This window comes from Equus asinus, chromosome 2 (assembly GCF_041296235.1).
Source record: "Equus asinus isolate D_3611 breed Donkey chromosome 2, EquAss-T2T_v2, whole genome shotgun sequence".
In the NCBI taxonomy this organism is placed as follows: domain Eukaryota; kingdom Metazoa; phylum Chordata; class Mammalia; order Perissodactyla; family Equidae; genus Equus; species Equus asinus.
In genome coordinates, this window is record NC_091791.1 from 193365627 (window position 1) to 193385400 (window position 19774).

Here is a 19774-nt window from a genome sequence, read left to right on the forward strand (position 1 = left end):
AGCATGTGGGTTAAGGGAGACCTCAGTGGCAGTGGGACCTTGGAGAAATTAAGCGTCTGGAATGTTGGCCACAGAAAAATGCTGCAGCCAGAAGCTCCCAGCCAGCTGTCCTGACAGGGACCCTCTGAAATCAGGAGCAGCCATCGAGGCCGGTGCCGGCTTTCAGGGCCACCACGGCCAGGGGCTGTTGACCCCCCAAAAACAGCAGCAGCAGCAGCAACAGCAAGAAGCCAAGTTGAGGCTGAGGAAGCCGACTGCATGTGGGGAAGGGGCGAGGGGGCAGCCGCTGGAAGCTGCCGTGGGGGAGAGGGAGAGAGAGGGAGGGACGCGGAATGAAGGAGCAGGCGACCCAGAGGGAACAAAGCGATGGGGGACTGCGGGCACATGTGTCAGACGCCCGGAGAGGCACAGCCCCCAGTGAGCCCTGGAAGGGCGTGGAAGGGAGAAGAGAGGGCGGCTCAGAGCCGCCAAGAGGAGGAGGAAGTGGGGGATGCGCAGCTTCCTGTGGAGAGAAGATGACTGAAGACAAAGCTGGGTGGGGACTAGTCCCTGGGCTGTGGGCGCCGCTGCTGCACGCCGTGGGCAGCTCCTACTACGCGGCCGGGCGGGCGGGGCGGCGGTGCGCGGCTGCCTGCACGGACCAGCTCACAGGAGCCACTCTCCTCCGACCGGCCCGCGGCTAAGGTAATGCTAACACTCTCTTGCTGCTCCTTTTTAAGCGAGAAATGGACCACCAGCTGTGGTTTTACAGGCAGATTTCAGAGGGGAGATGCTTCAGGGCCGGGGGGAATGATGCCGACGGCTTCTCTCAGCAGGGCTGTGAGGATGGCCAAATTTGTGACACGTTTGCTTTTTAAAAATCATCCTTAGCACCGAGCTTTGGTGACTCGTCAGGAAAACACGCTAAATGTAAGCAGCTGTTTGCACCATTCCCCGGGAAGGGAAGGCGGCTGGGCTGAAATCGGTCTGTGGAGCTGTGGGAGGATCATCTGGGCGTTTTTACGGGTGTAGGGGTGTAAAATGTTAATTGCATTATCTTTCTTACTAGTGCGCTGGGGCGGCTTCTGTTTTGAAGCGAAATGACTGTGATTTGGCTTTTTTGTTGTTGTTAAATGCTTTTGTACTCAGAACTTGCCAACAAAGGCTGGAACTGCGTATGTGAGGGGCAGCATTTACCGTTGAGAAACGGTGTTTTCCTCCCCAGCTCTGTGCAGCTGCTTTCCGATAACCTCAGGAACAGCCAGCGTTTACCAGCAAGTCTTCTCCTCGAGTTGCGTCCTTTCTCGAGGAGTGTGGCGGGTTTAACTTGTCCAGCATGAGACGCCGGTGTATGTGTGGATTTTACGTTTCTGTGGATTTTGTTCATCTTTGGGTCACGATGCATGTTAACCTCATTGAGGGATGGAAGGCAGGAGGGGCTGGACACCCCGTGGACAGACCGGAATGTAAAATCAGAAAGTGATTTGTGCTCTTTCATTTTCTTGAGTGACGGATCGTCTCCCTGAGGGTCTGTGAGTGAGGCTTGCTCGTATTTACGAATGGCACGTACAAGTGCGATACGCGGGTCTGCCGGATTAGAGACGAAGCTGTGAGTTTCCTCTGGCAGGATGTGTGGGAGAAGGAGTTTAATCCCGTAGCGTAGTGTGATTTAGAAAATGAAGCTTTGTCTCCGACAGAAAATGTGGCTGAGCCATAGTGGTCATTGACAAAAGGTTTTTTTCTTGAGTCTTTAGAAAGAAAGGAGATAAATTTTCAAAGGAAAGAAAGAAAACTGCTCATAGTGGAGTAAAAAGAATAAAAAGGTCTTGCTTAGACATTCATAAATTCTTAAAACACAGGTTTTTAGACCTGAATACGCCCTTGAGTGTCTGTGCCCCTCATCAATCACCGTTGTCCATGGTGAGAGCTACAGGGGGTTTTAGTGCCGTCCAGACCAAACTGATTTGGCTTCTCAAAATCTGAGGTGCAGCGGCACATTCTCAGAGGTGAGAATCTTTAGGTACTAAAGGAAAAAAAGTCTGCTTTTGAGAGATTACTTAAGTTAAACCTGTACTGTGTCTAGGAGGCAAAATATTGCTGGTGTTGAAACCATGGAACTCCCCTGACAGATTCACTGGATTTCGTCAAACCTGTGGGCAGCGCACGCCCTGCCACGTATGGCACAGTTCCACTTTCCCTTTGCCTCCTAAGTAAAATATGAAAGATGATCCTCCCGGACCGACGGTCCAGGGTGCATCTCGGATCCAGAAGGCCCCTAACTGGAGTCCTGCGACGGAGCTGCCTGTCACTGAATGAGCAGGAAAGCTGGGAATACGGGCTGTGGGAATGAGAACAGGCTCGCCCTCTGAGCCGCTCGTCCAAGGCTCTGCTCACGAGATAAGGCCAACACCCTGCTTTGTCTGGGGCTGTGTAGGCAACCTGTGTTCCACTGAGCGTTTCACATGAGAGCAAGAAGAGGAAGCCTGGTCCATCGGCACGGGAGAGTCGGGAGGCCCCTGCCCTCTTTCAGAAATCACCTGGGAGGGGCCTATGTTCTGCGCAGCCCAAACCTTTCCTTAATTGTTAATTCCAGCTTGCAGCAGGTTAGTGGGTAAGAGCAGATCGGTCGCTATGATGGTGGCAGGTTTGGGAAAAAGACGAACACACTCCTATACTGTGAAATGAGACCATTTCCCTCATTCAGGCCGTATGGAGCATTGACAGACACTACGCTTTTGCCCAGGGTCTTCAGCGGCTTTTGAGGGAGTCGACTGACATGGAAATTTTGATTGTGGTGTGTTTCAGCCACATGGCCAGTGGCTGGGCGGAAACATGACTCCATTATTCATAGCCAGCCCTGGCCTCAGGCGGGCGGCACACAGTGAGTGTGTTTGGTGGACCGACTTTTTTAGCCTACTTCAGAAGGCGGGCCCGACTTTGAAGTAGAAAAGCTTACAGAGCAGAAAGCCTGTTCAAAACGACAGCCGTCCATGGAGGAAAAGAACGTTGTGGGGTGAGGAGAAAACAGGCGTGGAGAGTCAGGCAGAGCTTCTCCACCCGGCCTCTGGTTCCGACCGCTTGACCCCATACATTAACCTGGAGCCTCAGTTTCCTCACTGGGCAGAGGGGTGAATAGCTCACGGTCGAGGTCTGTGGGTTCGGTTCTGTTGTGTTTGGTTTGCTGCTGCGTGCGGGTAAGCGACCTCCTGCTGGACGGCAGGGTCTCAGGTCTTCTTTCTTCCTGGGTGACAAGGAAAAGCTAGCACATTCTTGACCTCTGCCACTTCCTCAAAGGTCCCAGGGGATGGGTTTTTTTTATTGTAGTGAAATACATATAAGATAAAATTTCCCATTTTAACCAGTTTTAAGCATACCATTCTGTGACATTAAGTACATTCACGTTGTCGTGCAACCATCACCACCATCCATCTCTAGATCTTTTTTATCTTCTTGAACTGAAACTCAGTTCCCATTAAACACTAATCCCCAGCCCCTGGCACCCAGCCTCCTACCTTCTGCCCCTGTGATGTTCACGCCTCTCAGGACCTCGTGTGAGTGGAATCACCCAGTGTTGTCTTTTTGTGACTGACTTAATTCATTTAGCACAGTGACTTCAAGGTTCATCCATGTTGTAGCATGTGTCAGAATGTCCTTCCTTTTTTAGGCTGGTTAACATTCCATGGCACGTATGGACCACAGTTTGTTTATCCATTCCTCTACTGATGGGCACTTGGGCTGCTTCCACCTCTTGACTATAGTGAATAATGCTGCTATGCACATGGGTGTGCAAATATCTGTGTGAGTCCTGCTTTCACTCCTTTTTGGGTACCCAAAAGTGGAATTGCTGGATCATATGGTGATTCTATGTTTAATTTTTTGAGGAACTGCCGTACTGTTTTCCACAGCAACTGCAACATTTCACATCCCCACAGCAGTGCACAAGTGTTCCAATTTCTCCTCATCCTCACCAACGCTTGTTATTCCCTGGGGTTTTTTGTTTGTTTGTGACGGTAGCCATCCTAGTGGGTGTGAATTGCTATCTCTTTGTACTTTGAATTTGCATTTCCCTAAAGATCGGTGAAGGTGACCGTGGAGCCTCTCTTCATGAGCCTATTGGCCAATTGTCTGTCTTCTTTTTTTCCCTGATGAAGATTCGCCCTGAGTTAACATCTGTCTTCCTCTATTTTGCATGTGGGTTGCCGCCACATGGCCACTGATGAGTGGTGTAGGTCTGCGCCTGGGAACCAAAGCTGGGCCACTGAAGCAGAGCACACCGAACCTGACCACTAGGCCATGGGGCTGGCCCAGTATGTCTTCTTCAGAGAAATGTCTATTCAAGTCCTTTGCCCATTTTTTAATTGGCTTGTTTTCGAGGAGACATTTTTAAATGACTGCATCTCTTAACATAGAGTGTGATAAGGATCATGGTCATCTTTGTTTTTAATCTCCTGCATTAAACACTATTATCCCTGCCTGAGTGAAACACTTCTCTCAAAAGTTAAGAGGAGAAAATAAAATATGCATGGCTCCTGATAATTGGTGACATTGTGACCCTGATAGTGGGATTCCAACCCTCACTGCCGGCAGTCACACCAGTGACCGGGCTGGTCCGGTGTGGACCAGGCTGCTGCAAAGGAGGCACTGGGGGCTGTGTCTCTCTAGTCTTCCGTCATTATCCGCAGGAGAAAAAATGCCCATTAGGTAGCAGGGTCAGAAAAAGGGAGGAGAAACTAAAGAAGTGCTCACTTCTATTCAGACTCTTTCCTCTGAGAGGATTGGCCTGTGGAGAGGGGCTGTGGTTCAGCCACACAGATTTCTGAAAGAAGTTTCTACCAGCAAAATGTGAGTCTAATCTAAACCTCACTTTGGAAGTAAAGACTTCTTCTGCGTTTCACTTTCCATCACGGATTTCTCTCCTGACTCTGAAACCAGCGAGGCAAAGTTCGGACGGGCCGAGGAGAGCGGGGCAGGGTGATTAGGGAGGACGCTGTCTAACAGCAACAGCACCTGAGATCCGCGTCTGGTGCGGACGTTGACCTGAATGGTTTGCAGAGGCCCTGAGTGACGGTGCGATGATTTTCTGTAATGCATGCTGTGAGCGTGTTGAGGGGTTGGATAACGACCCTCGACTTTGATTAATTTGTAAATCTATTCACTCTGCGATTCCTGGGAGGACCCCTGACCTCTTTCCTAGATCCAGGTGGGAGAGGGCAGTCACAGAGCTGTGTTAAGACTTAGCTGCTGGCCTGTGACACTGTGGGATGGTAGAGCTAAGAATGACTGGGGAAAAACCTAGCCTGTATCAACCTCTCCACGACGGATAATAACATAGACTCAGGGTCTCAGTTGCCTGTCTAGAGTCGCACAGTTGACTGACACCTCATACCTCGCCTCCTTATTCAACCCCCATCTCACTCCCCTCCTAGTAGGGCAACTGGATGGAGAGTCTACATACTCTGTCACTTCTTACATTGTTGGTAAGACCAAATTATTTTGTCTAAAAAGAAGAGGGTGATGTTTAAATTTAACACCCTAGGTAAACATGGGAGTTTCTGTGTTGAAACTTGTTCAAACGTAAAGATATATATGGTTCCCCAAAACTGCTATGTTAAAGGAAACAAGTTATATTTAGTGAGTGTCAATGTTCAGACAATCTCTAGAGGATCTCATTAAACATTAAAAAGAGGAGCTCAGTTCTCAGGCTCCAGCGATAACGTGCTTCTTAGACGTGGTCCCACTACACGCGGCTGGAGATAAGGGAGGAGTGGCACTTTCATCTCTCAGCAAACACGTGTGAACAGTCAAGCTGTTCACGGAAAGGCTTGGAAAAACCAGTCATGTGCCCCCTTCCTCCCTGTCCCCTTGGCCAGCCTGGCTGTCAGGGTGGGATGTCCCCTGACCCTCTCCCCAGGCGCCACACTCAGAGCGACGGATGGCAAGGGTCTGGAGCTGGGCTGGTGGGCTCTGCCGCGGTCCATGTTCGCAGCATCAGCGGGACCGTGCTGTTCTTTGAAAATCCTTTCCTTCTTCCGGTTTTATTTCACTTTTTACCATCCCCTGTGCATTTTCAGTGAAAACCGCTCAGCTGAGTCCCCACTCCTTTTGTCTGTTACAAGTGACCTACCTTCTGTTTTTCTGAGAGACACACATTGCCGCTTCCTCAGCCCGACTCCTCGCCACCTGAAGGGCTCTGCGTCTTCACTCCCTCCCTGCTGCCTCCTTCCTGCAGAGTCACCTCAGCCTCTCCTGCAAAGCCAGGAGTAAACTCTCTCCAGGACTCTCCCTTCCCTTTCCTTTTACTTTCTAGGGACTGTGTTCTGACAACAATTCTGTCTTCTTCCTACATCTTCTTCTCTTCATTGGCCCTTTCCTCTTTGCCTGCAAATATGCTTCATTTATATACATAAACTAATGAAAACGTAAAACAAACCTGCTGCCAGCAAGGCTTCCCCTCGACTTCCGTGACCTTTGCTCACCTTATCTCCTCGCATCCGTAGGGAGGAAAAGAGTTCTCCCTCTGCCCTTGCGAGTCCTCAGCTGGGAACCCTGTCGCAGACAGATTAACGAGAAAAACACAAACGGATGCTTATTAACAGGTAGACACAAGGGAGACACCAGGGGAAAATGGGTAACTCTCAGAGGAGGTTTAGAGCCCAGGCTGAAACCCTTCTTCAGCCCAAGACACAAGGGAAGGAGAAGTGGGGAGGCCAGTTACGGGGAGGCGACCAGGAGAAGCACGGTAGATGCCAGTAGGGTCCGTGTGCAGGTGCAGGTCGGCGCCTCTCTGTTGACGAGAGTCTCTAGTGACTTGGTCCCCTGCTCTTTCTGGGATGGCGTGGGAGGCACCCTTATGATGACGGGGAGTTCCTTCGTTAACGTCCCTTGCAAAAGGGTAGCATCGTCTGTTTTCAGAATTTCTACTAAGCCTTCTGTTCCCTAAATAATCTACTTGAAACAATCTTCCCGCCAAGGAGGCGTATTTTGGGGTGGCCCGTTCTGCCACCCTCCATTCCTCTTCGAAGGCTCCCGCCTTCTCCACCAGCCCCGAGTTCTGCTCCCTGAACAGGCGTACTCTCAAGTCGATTCCTCTGCCACTCACTTCCTCCCTCTCCCTGCACGGATTTCACTTTTCTGTGATTTCGCTCATTGTCCGTGCGGGTTAGTCCCAGAGGTGGTTCTCTATCCCCATCTCGCCTGCTCTCTGAACTTGTACGTCAGCACCCCGCAGACCGGCGGGAACACCCAGCCCACAGAAACCGAAGCTCACATGCGCTCGTCGGTGCCTGCGCTGCCTTCCCTCTCAGAGCCGGCTGCCCCCGGCTCCGCCTGTTCATGGCACCCCGTTCTCTCAGCCCCTCAGTGACGAAAACACACTTTCACAGTTTTCCTCATCAAACAGCCAGGGTTGTAGTCAGTTGCAGAGCCCTTTGCACTGTCGTTGGAAACCCGTTTTGATGCTGTCCCTCTTCCGTGGTGGTAGCCGGCGTCTGGTTCACGCCCTCCTGACCTCCAGTGGCCTGGGGTGGTGTTTCTCCTTGCCTCCCCTAGAATGACTGTCCTGCTTCCCCTTCCTCACTTGCCCGCACAGCCTTGCTTCTCCGAATAGCCAAATTCTACCGTCTGTAAGTGTCATTCAAATGCTACCTCTTCCATGAAGCCTTCCTTGGTTTCTTCCCTCCTCCCTCAAAAAGCAACGATCTTCACCTCGCCTGAGATCTTCTGTTCTTTCATCACAGCGGTGAGCACATTCCTGTGTGCATAATGACAATCTGCATTTTTTTTCTTTTGCAAGCCCTTCGAGGACGGTGGCCACACCAGGTTTCATCTTTGTCTTCCTTATAACACACACATACCTTCTGGTTTGGTTTGTTTTTAATTTCCACTTTATTGAGGTCCAGTTGAGGGATAAAATGGTGAGATGTTTAAAGTGTACATCGTGGTGAGCTGATCCACTTGGACGCTGGGGAAGGATTTCTCCATCTGGTGAATCGACACACGCATCCTCTCACATGTTGTGTGTGTGTGAGATCAGTTAGGTTCACAAACACTGTTTGTTTGTCATCTGTTGACTTGATGAGCTTTCTTGGCTCCCTTATTTCTGATGCAGGGTGGCTAGATGTTCCAGGGGCTCGTAAACCACTCTGGAAGCAGACAAACACTGACGTAATTTCAGCACAGTCCGTCAGTCTGTCCACAGGCCTTAGCTGAACGTCTGCAATGTGCAGTGTGTCCTTCGAGGGGCCTGGGAGCCTTGGATGAATGAAACAGCTGGTTCTTTTTTTCCTAGAACTTACCTTCAGTGTTGGGAGAGACCTGTAAACACATCGACCTGTGGCTTTTAGATCTGCCGCACATCAGAGCTCATGGGGTGGGGGTGGGGGGGGTTACTTTGAAAAAATACCTGCATCCCAGCCTCAACCCCGACTAATCAGACCAGAATCAACCAGGACTGGACCCCGCTGACGGAAAAAAAGCCACCACACAGGAAAATGTCAGGTAGTGGTGAGCGCTGAGACGGACTCACACAGAAAGAGGCTGAAGGATGGGATTGTGTGTATGACAATGGCGGTAACGGGGGTTTACTTTTGTTGGGTAATCCCTGGAGGCCTCCCTGAGGAGGTGGCATTTGACTTGAGACCTACATTACGGTGAAGAGTCAGCCATGTGAGGACTGGGGGGGATGCCCAAGCAGAAGGTGTAACTGCTTTCTGAAGTAAGCATGTGGTGAAATTCCGGAGGAGATGTGGCCTTTTCCCGGGTACGCACACAATCTGTAAGCTACACCTTCCCGCTACGGAAAGCGGCTTTCCAGGTAAACTGGGCAGACTCCAAATGAGAACGTCGGCTGCTCCGTTGAGTGCTAGGTCTGGGCTGGATTTTGTTTAGATCGAGTCGATTTAGGGTCAGAAGACTGCTCCATCTAATTACATTTTTCTACCCTGCCACCAGCACTGCAGGGCTTGTCGTCTGAATTAAACACCAATCTTATTGTTTAAAATAGCCTTAGGTCCTTGGGATCACGCCTTAGGCGAGTAAAGGAGAGAAAGCAATGACCTCTGCCCTCAACTCTGTTTGTGGGAAGGAGAGAAAACCTCGCCTAGGAGGCTTCCAGCCACGCAGAGCCGAGCGCTCGCTCCTGTGAGGGTGGGTGGAGGTCAACATTTCGGGAATCAAGCTGAGAACCAGGGCCTGTTGAGCGTCCTCTCAGTGCTCTGTGTGTGGGTATTTATGCACAGCACTGCCTTCCATTAGTTTTTAAAATAACTCTGTGAGAACAGTATTTTCTATCATGACACTTTTGGCTGCTGGTAAAAGAGCAGCTAGCAAAATGGCTTAAACCACAGGGAATTTATCTCTAGACCCCTGGCTGAGGGCACCTCCAGAGCTGTCCAAGCTGGACCCCGTTCTTAGGGAGCTGACTTCTCTCCCTCCTCCTGTTCTGACATCCTCGGCCGGTGGGTCTCCTCATGCACGGCTCCTCTCACCGTACGAGATGGTGACCACAGTTTCAGAATTACAGGCAGATTTCAATATCGAAAGGTGCGGTGAGGTGGCTCTTTCTTCCCCTGTGCCTCTTTTTAAGGCTGCAGAGCAGCGTCTCCAGCAGAATTCCCCTCCCAGCTCACGTGCCTTGTCTGTTAGCGGCTCGGCGGATGAAGCGCTGTGATTGGCCGAGGAGCAGCCCCCTTCGGAAGAACAGGTCCTCAGACCCCAGAGGACAGGCTCCACTGGCGCGGGAGAGGGGCTGGTGGTCAGCGGGTGGGCAGTCCACAGAGTCAGCCTCAGTTATTATTCCTGTTTTATACGTGAGGACATCAAGGCTCGAAAAGTTAAGGAACTTCTCGAGTTCACACAGCTTTCAGCTGAGCAGTCTCACGCATTTCCCTTTGAGACCAACAAACACACATATATTCACAGAAAAACTTGTTTTGGTTTGTGGTGATGATCCAGGTAGATTGGAGAAAGAATCCTGGAAGAAGACACAAAACGGCTGATGTGAGGCTAAGTGAAGAATAACAGATTATTCTAAACAAACTATTCCAGGAGCAAATACATCAGGTTCTATAAAGCAATAGGGATGGCATTTAATTTAGATAACCAGCCCTGCACTTCCGCATTATAAAAAATATATAATTAAATTGAGTCTTCCTGACTGGTCAGTTAAGTCAATTTGATCTAAATAAGATCTGTCCCGGGCCAAGAAGTAATCTGGAGGGGCCAAGGGGTCTGTGCAGGCCTGTCGGGCTCAGAGGAGGACTTGTTCTCTCCAGGGAGACGAGCGCTTTGTCGGTCACAGCACCTGAAGAGAAGGAGGAACCGCACCTGGAATGTCGGGGTACGAGTTATTTCCAAAACAGGTTTCCCTTCCACCCCAGGGGACAGTGTGCACGCCAGTCGCTGCTGCGCTTTCTTCAGGGTTCCCACTTTTCGCTTCTACTGTGTTTCAGAGGCATTAGTGAAAAAGGGACGTTTCGGTGGAATCATAGCATTTTGACGGCTCGTCCTGGGTGTTTCTGGGCATTCTCGTCCGGACAGACGCAGGGGCGCCTGTTCTGTGACAAACGATCGACCGCTTCCGACTCTCGCGTTTGCGTTTTTACCAGGAAAGTAAAGTTAATTTCTAGGCTTTGCCAACAGAGCTCTTTTTAAGAAGGGTATTTATCTGATCTGTGCAGAACTACCTGAGAGAAATTGTGAAAAAATTTAAATAGGAAAAAATCTAATTGTCATGATAGAGTCTGTCCTGGAAAACTGAATTGGCGCCTTGCCACTTTTTTAACCCTCAGGAATGATAGTTGTGTTTAGGGAACATGCTGTGTGTAGACATTAAAGACGTTGTTACATTTTTCCTTTGGGAATAAAACCTTGATATTGAACAGCCCCAAGATTTTCTTTTAATTAAAATAATAAAAAAAATTTAAGTAAGAAAAGTTGAAAAATCCTAGGCAAAAAATGGCCCGACTTGTCTTTTACTATGTCTTAAAATAACCCTAAAATACTGTAGTGTAGAAAAATAATATTCTAAGACTCACTACACAGTAGAGCACAGCAGTTAAAGAGCATTGGTATGGAATCAGAATCCTCGGGGCAAGTTGCTTAAACTTTGTATGCCTCAGTTTCCTCATCTGTAAAATGGGGAATGATAATGACAATACCTACTTCACAAGAGTGTCGGGAGGAAATTACATAATGTATGTAAAATGTTTATACAGTAACTATGCAGAAGTGTAGGCATTATTAGAGTAGTTGTTACTGTTACCACAAAGCTGGAGCAGAGGATCTTCTGTTCTATCTGTGGGATCCTCACTAACTCCTGGCAGCCTCATCATGGCCCAACATGGATCACAGGCGCTCGGAACCTGGAGCAAGGGCTCACCGAGGCAGCCTATTTCCCTGGATAGCCCGCTGTCGATGTTCCGAGTGGGTTAAGCGCCGGTCTCAGGCTCTCGCTCTCTGTTCAGTGATCCCTGTACTTGGTCATAAACATCCTGATTTTCCTTCCCAGCTCACGACAGGCTGACGCTTCCCCGTCTGCTTGGTTAGTGTAACCCTGTCTCTCACACGGCCGGTGGAGCCCGAGCAGAAGTGGGGCTTATCGCTTCCAGGAGGAAGCTCATAAGAACCAGGATGTGAGTGCGCTCCTTGGCTCCTGGCAGCGGCTTATGCCACCTGGGTCTCAGGAACAGCACAGGGAGGAATCTCCACTGACCGGCACAGGACGTGTGTGAGAGTGAGAAGTCAGGTCTGCTGTCTTAAGCCACTGAGACTTGGGGTTGTTTGTTACCAAGTATAACCCAGCCTGTCCTGACTGATGCAGTCTGGTTGTCCCTTTGAGCTCTAGAGAAAAAATATATCATTGGTGACAGTACATAAGGTGTGAATATGACTTCTTTTCTTCCGCTGAGGAACATTCGCCCTGAGCTAAGATCTGTGCCAGTCTTCCTCTGTTTTGTGTGTGGGACACCACCACAGCGTGGCTGACGAATGGTGTAGATCTATGCCCAGGATCTGAACCTGCAAAGCTGGGCTGCTGAAGCGGAACATGCCAACTTAGCCACTTGGCCACAGGGCCAACCCCTGACCAGGACTATTGTATGCGTGTGTGTGTATATCTGTGTGTTATATGTAAGCACCAGGGAACTTAGAGTCTTAAGTTAAATAGATTTATATAAATAATTTCCATCTAAATTTCTTTTAAAATAGGTGTATTTCCATTTCACACAGAGGAAAGTTGGCATACCAAAATTACCAGCATATTTTTTGGAGGGACTCGATCGTGATGCCAAGGTCAGGACTCTGAACTGGAGGCCGGCTCTGACGGTTAGGAGACGGTCCCTCTGGCTGGGAGCTCGCCTGGAACGTGCCTCATGAGGCACAGGCTCTGAGAGAAGACACCACTCCGAGCCACGCCCACGGCCTTTGTCATCAAGCTAGAAACAGCCTCCCGCGATGGTCCAGTCGCAAACAGTGGAGCCTCACACAGAGGGTCTTGAATAGCACGTACTGAATAAACAAATGGAAGGCGTCCACGGTTCTTCCAATGTCTGCACTCTTTCCTGTTTGCGTTTTAAAAACAAATATCTTTATTCTGGACATTGGTTGAAGCATCTTGGTGTTAAGACTTACGTTTATTCTTTTGTAACGCTTTACGTACAGCCGACCGTGTACCCACAGATTTAGGCTATTTGATATATCTCATTACTGATTTCATTTCACTTGATTATTTCATTTGGGTCTCTAAAACTACATTATGAAATGCCTTAATTATTTAAATTAGGAACAGATTAATTATCTCCAGTGTACAAACTCAAATTAATTTCATTATTAACCAGAGTTTTAAATTGATTAATCTTGGAGTGTTAAGGAACCAAGTGAGGTTTTTTTCGTCCTCCAGGAGAAGGACATACTTGATTTGGTGACTCTCTCCCCATTGTACCAGTTGTGCTAACAGGAGCAAGAAATTTGCAAGACAACTTTGGATAGATTTCATAAACCAGCCAGAAACCTGTGTGTCTGGAGCTTCGGGGGGAACAATCTGTGAGTCATTTTAAAAAACAAACCCTCACAGTCGCGGTGCCTGTCGTTGCCATGGCGATCAGGCCTGCCGAGCCCGCTTGCTCCTGTTCCTGTAAAGGGACGGGGGAGGGAAATGGAGAATTCAGAGCTCTGACTGTCAGCCTCAACTCGCCTGGTGCGAGAGAGGGTCTGGGGCTCTCGAGGACGTGCTGGCACAGTCGCCCTGGGAGGGACGTGCAGGGAGCCTGGCGTCCCGCCTCGGTTGTTGAACGAGAGCGAGTTAGCCGTCTTACTGCTGGGGGCCTCGATTCACAGGAGGAAAGGACCATCTGGCGTTCTCTTGGGAAGAATGGGAAGGATGGATGGGTCCTTTATTGGATCTGTAATTACATACAAGTCTCTCAGGTCCACCTGGTGGGCGTCCGTGTGCCGTGCGCAGGGTGTGGCTGATCCTCTGAGAGGCTCCCAGTGCTGCTGGCACTGCGTCCCTGCAGGTCTGGAGGGTCCTCAGAGCCGCGTCCTGAGGTGGTTGGAGGCTGGTTCTACTGAGGTCTGATCCTCGAGTGCCCAGGGGCCTGTCACTACGTTATGGGTGAGGTTCGACTCCTCTCTCAGGCCGTCCTCTTGTTACGCCCACCCAGCGCTCACAGAAGGGACCAGGGAGGTCAGCGGGCTCTGCCACCCCTGTCGTTGCTCCTGGGGAGTGAGATCGAAGCGCAGGCTCGGCTGGTGGACGGTCAGCGGAGTCACTGGGCAGCGGGGTCATGAGGAGCCATTGTGACTCCATACGGGGGACAGAGAACGCCCTCAATCTAAGGGGATGCTCAGTGCACAGACAAAACCGTTTTTAAGAAAGTTTCTAAATTCACGGGAACAGGCCTGGGTGTCCTCTTAAATGGAGAATTATGATACCTCGACTAGAGTGTTACTTTCTTAGAGTTTTCCTCAAGTAAATTTTAAAGCAGATTTTATTTAGAGTTAAGCAACTTTTCCTTATTGAAACTAATTTTCAAAAGGCTTGAAGTAAAGCGTCACAGGGTGTGATTAAGGGCCGTTCAAACTCGGGGGTTCATGTCTGATCTGCGCCCGGGCACGTGATGTAATAACTACTTCTCGAAATGGTAGCTTTCGTTTTCCCCTCATATATGGGAAGAAGACACATGTTGCCCAAGCTTCATTCTGTGCCTTCTCAGTTTTCTTAACAAAAGTAGACAAAGCTTAGCTTAAATTTTTTTCTGATGATCAAAGTAATACACAATGATTATTGAAAATTGGGAAAATACTTAAATTGTAAAGAAAGAATAAGAATGACTCCTCCATTAATTCGGCTGTTGGTTGAACTTCACAGTGGCTGACGGATGCTAGAAGTCCCTTCTCTTTCACTAACAGTCCGGGGGCGGGTGCAGGGCTGGCAAGGTCACTCTGCTCCCCAAGCTCGTCCCGGGACCCAGCCTCTTCTGTGGTGGTGTTCCAACAGGCCTGGCATGTGTCCCTGGCTCGACGGTCTAAGGTGGCATGGCACAGGGACCCAGCAGGAAGGGAGAAGGTTGGGAAGCGGAGGTTGTGACCCGGAAGTCGCACCTCTCACTTTGCAGCTGTTGAACATTGGCCACACACCTGGCAGAGAGGGAGCTGGGAAGAGGCGGCACTCTTGAGCTGTGTCTGCCCGGCTTAGAATTCCGTCATCAGCCTGGAAGAAGAGCCAGCAGACACTGGGCATATCCAGCAGTTTCTGCTGCTTCCACCGTCCTCTGCCGAAGAGTAACATGCTGTTTAGGTTTTGATGGATCTTCTTCCACTCCTTTTTCCAGAAAAATATGTATCAGAAAGAGATTATGTACAATATTTACAAGAAAACATTATATGTGATGTATTAGAAGAATATTACCTAAGAAAAATGTTATAGATAATGCATTAGAAAAATATGTATCTGTAAATATATATTAGAAAATCAGCTGAGGTCACACTATATCTATAATTTTGTCTTCTCTTTTCGTATAACTTTATGTCATGTGTATTTTTCCCCATCATTTAAATTTTTTGTGTTTATTGTTTCCAAGTTCCATCATGTGAAGTTTCCCTGTTTTACTTAGTGATTCGTGTTATTGATATGCAGGCTATTTCTAACACCTTGGTAATAATTCCTTGCCTACATTTTAGATTTTTTTTTTTTTGATAAAATCGAGTGGCATCAGTAAGATGATGATTGAGAACATGTTTGAGGATCTTGATAAATAGGGCCAAGCCACTGTCCAGCAAGGTTGTGCTGACTTTCGCCGTCTCCCGTAATGTGTGCGAGCGGGGGACCCAGCGCGCCTGGGACAGGGGAGTCCCACTGATCACTGATCCCCCTGGCTGGTTCTCTGAAAAGAGGTTGTTTTTGCCCTTGGCTTGTTTTTTTCCCCTTTGCTGTCATTAATAATGAGATAATGGTTTTCTAATGACTTTGGCTCATTTAAAAACCTGTGGCCCCTTGTTGCCGTCTGGGAATATAATTGATTAGGTTGCGGTGGCAGCACGGGTGCCCATCTCAAGCTGTGTGAGGTCTACAGAGACACTGCTGTTCATTTGGTCCCGGGGCCCAGTGCGAATTTGGTTTCCGCCCTCGGTAACGCCCCAGACGTGAGGTACCTCTTTGCTCTGAGACATAACAAGAGAGGAGCGTGAAGCGGTCCTGAGACTTGGGCAGTCTCCTTCAGCCGACTGCTGGACATCTTTTCAGCAGTTGAGAAGCTCCTCTCACAGGAATGTTCTCAGACAGGAACCACACTTAGCACAACTAGGCCACCTCTGCCCGACACCCTGAGGCCACTAGTGGTGAGGGGTGCAGGTGTCTCCACTTCTAAGCAGCCTGCAGAAGCTTTGATGCTAAAGGCGCTCTTACCGCCACGAACTGGTCCCCGTCTACCCTCTTAAAGGGTGAGATACACACAAAGGGAACTGCGGGTCTGCGCCTGACACCTGAAGCCAGGGCGAGTTCTGTCTCTGCCGCTGCTTTGGTCCTGCTGGGAGCAAATGAGCTGAGGTCAGGAGGGAGCTGAGTTCTCATTCTCTCGTTGGGACACAGCCTGCCACCAAGAATTCTCCTGCCCCTGGGTCCCAAGCCAACTTTGCGTCTCATGCTTCCTTGCAGGCTAGGGACGTTCACAAAGACAGGGACTCCTGTTTTCACCAATCTGTTCCTTGGAAGAAAAAAGTTAACAAAATGTCTGTTTCTCGACTCAGAAATGTAACCCTGGGAGACCCTCTGCCCTCAGAGCTGCTCAGCTCTTACCATGAACCCTATTTACAGAAACACTCGTTTGCTTGTTCAGCTCTTATGCATCATGTTATTTCTCCTTTTTTTAAAAAAATACATTTTCCTCTCTGCTTTCTCAACAGCCAGATCTGCCAGTGAGCCTCAGGCTTCCGGACCTGAAGAGGTAAGAATTCTGAAATATTTTCTTCTAGAATCTTCTTGAATCTAACCAGAACTTCAAGCAGAAAAAAAGTATCTTAAGTGATCCTATAGATGAAAGCATTTAACACGTGATGTTTGTCAAAAAGAAACATTCATAGAGGCTTTGGCAATATTGACATGACTTCAGGATTTAAGAGAAAAAAGCGGTTCTTCTTGATGTTACTTAAAATCGATTTTCTCATCTGGGTTTTTCCATTTTCTTCGAAAAACCTGAGTTGGAGAGCCTTTGAGGTCGCTGCCTTGACAAAATGTGCCCCGATGGCACCCGATACGATGGGCCAGTTGTACCATTGAAGGCAGACATGTGCGAGGAGAGGTCAGAGCAGGTCCGATTAGAGGAGGGTAGACCCTGTTCTCAACCGATTGGCTGTCGACATTGTAAGGATTTTCCAACAGCAGCAGCTATAATGGCAAAAGGTTGGTCTATCGTTGTTGGGTTTCTTCTGGAAGAAGCCGATTGGCTTCTGAAACGGGCGAAGGCCCTTGGAATCCATGTAGACCTGGAGGGGCGACAGCCTGCCTGTTAGCCCTCCCCAGCCAACAGTCAGTGAGTCCGACTTTTCTCCCTGTTTTAAAATTTAACCTCATTAGGAAAAGTTTTAAGCATATTCCAAAATAGAATAGTATAATGAACTTCCATATCCCCATCACTCAATTTCAGCAACTACCACCACATGGCCAGTATTATTCCATTTACACCCCCACCACTTTCTTTTTTTTCCCATTGGATTCTATGGCAGTGGTTTGAATTCCGCTGTTGGATTTTTAATTGCTTATTTACGTAACTATTTAGCGACTACAGCACAATGCTAATAATAAATAAAACCTACTTACAGCCTGACTCAGTTTCCTGGAGCTGGCCTTTCATCCGTGGATTTGGTCAGCAAATATTTAGTATTTACTAGAATCAGAAACTTCTGGGGCCGGCCCCGTGGCTGAGTGGTTAAGTCCATGCGCTCCGCTGTGGCGGCCCATGGTTTCGCCAGTTCGGGTCCTGGGCGCCGGCATGGCACCACTCATCAGGCCATGTTGAGGTGGTGTCCCACATGACACAAGTAGAAGGACGTGCAACTAAGATATACAACTATGTACCGGGGGGATTTGGGGAGATAAAGCAGAAAAAAAAAAAAGATTGGCAACAATTGTTAGCTCGGGTGACAATCTTAAGAAAAAGAAAAGAAAAAGAAACTTCTTAGGACAAGAATCTCTGGTCTAGAGTTTATTGGAAGAAAGGCCTGTGTGTGTGTGTTTAAGACCAGGTACAGCTCTCACTACCCCATCGTGAGGTTGTTTTGGGGCCAAGTCCTTAGAACCTTACAGGTGAGGGCTGAGGCGTCCTCGGTTCCAGCAAACATTCCTGATAATGAGGACTGCTGGATACTGTGTGATGCTCTGTCTCAAGTTCGTGTTGACTTCTCTCACGCTGATGAATGAACTCACGTGTTTCTGACCCAGCCCAGCAGTTTCTCCGGGGGATGCTGACGTGCTGGGTGGCACAGTTCTTCACTGTCCTCTTTGGTGTCCTCGTCCTTGGCTCACAAAAGGCCAGGGCAGCTCCCGTCATTGTGACATGCAGAGCACCCTGGGGAGACGTTGAGAACTGCTGGGTCTTTGCACACAACTTTAGAGAGCTCGTTTGTCGTTTTCCACGCTCACCTGTGAGCGTGTCTGCCTCACGCTGCACTACTGGTTTCGCTTACGCTCGGGTTCCTTACAGAAGTGGTCTCTGCGCCACGAAACCAAAGAGAGAAACTAAACGAAGTAGACGTGTGAGGAAACGCCGTTCCGCCCTCTGGGAGGGATTTGGAGCGTATTTGCTTGAGGACCAAATCTATTTTTCTACTTTTTTAAGTTTATACAGAGAAGCAAATTAAACACTCGGTAAGAAATGGTCAAATATTGGTGTTGAAAGCAAAATACTGCTCAGGCTTCAAGAACAGCGGAAGTGACGAAGGGTGTGTTCCTTCCTCGTCTGCTGCTGTCACAAATTGTCACTAACCGGAGGCTTAAAACAGTGCGAGTTTGTCCTTTTACATTCTGCTGGGGTCTCACTGGGCTAAGAGCGAAGTGTCCACAGAGCTGCCTTCCTTCTGGAGGCCGGGGGTTCTAGAGGCCCCCTCGCTCCACCTTCACGCTAACAACGTTGTGACTGTGCGTCTTACTGCCCTGGTCAAGTCGCTTAACTCTGGACTCAGCTGGGCACGGTTCTCTGATTTTAAGGCCCCGTGGGATAAGATTGGGCGCCTGCACGAGCCCAGCTACTCTCCCCATCTCACGACCCTTAATTTAATCACACCTTCAAGCCTCTTTACCTCTGTCAGGTTATGTATTCATGGGTCCCAGGCACTAGGACGCGGGCCTATTTGGGGGCCGTTATTCTGCCTTCTACTGAGTAAAAGAGACTAATTGTTCAGAAAGGTGGAAATGCCTCAGGGAGCGGAGGTAGGATTTTGAGACGTTTCGTCCCGTGGGCTTGAGAAGGTCTCGGCTTCCCAGGCTGATGAAGCCAGTTCTTGTCTCCACTCTGCAAATCTGTTCTGTGGACACAGGCGCTGAAGCCCTTTTTCTTGGAGTTTTGGCACTGGATCCAGCGCACAGGTTGAAGCCCGGCGGCACCTTCCTTGGCCAGAGCTTCTGGTTCTGTTTGTGTGGCCCGGGGAGGCTGCCACGCTGGCCCTTCTCCAGGTCAGCTGAGTTTGCCTATGGGGTGCATGTTCCAAGGTCTGAATAGCGCCAAAGAAATGGGAGATTTTTACTTTATGCTGTTATATCTGCCTGTCATAATACGCTTTATTTATTAGGCTCTAAAATGTGGAAATTGGAGGAAAAAATAACAATATTTCAGAACCTCAGTGCACTGGTATTTATTATGGTTAATTTCTAAGTATGGTCTAATTTCCACCATACCTTAGGTAGGTCATCCCTGCAAAGTAAGAAACCGTATCTTGCCTTGTGAGTGACATGCATCACTGGGTTGTTTTTTGGAAGCCATCCCTGGAGTAGAATATAGCCAGAAACTTTTGGTGGAGATTTTAAATGATTTCAGCTATTTCTTTTTTTTTTAGCAAATCCCCTTTCTATCCACTTCTCGACACTTGGTCAGTAGAGAGCTGAACACCAGACCCAGGGCTGGTGGTAGCATAACAAACCATCCCATTTGCCCAAGGCCAAGGGGCGTGTAGGGCCACGGGGCTCTCCGGCAAGTCCCCACAAACTGGGGCAGCTGGTCACCCCAGACGTCCAACACTGGCCCGGCGGAACGTGGCTGTCGTGTCGATGAATTGTTGAAATAGGAATTTTGATGGAACTAAGTAATGA

General features: G+C 49.0%; 1 protein-coding gene across 3 annotated transcripts in view; it reads left to right on the plus strand.

The window, feature by feature from the left end:
- Nucleotides 1-457: 457 nt before the first annotated feature.
- Nucleotides 458-19774, plus strand: part of GNG2 (G protein subunit gamma 2) — a 97019-nt gene continuing 77702 nt past the window's right edge. Inside the window, exons 1-2 of one of the 3 annotated variants that reach the window (XM_014854236.3) lie at nucleotides 458-684; nucleotides 16378-16418. The gene's annotated coding sequence lies outside the window, so the exon portion shown is untranslated. The remainder of the gene's footprint in view (nucleotides 685-16377; nucleotides 16419-19774) is intronic. The other 2 variants (XM_014854235.3, XM_014854237.3) reach the window with 2 other exon arrangements.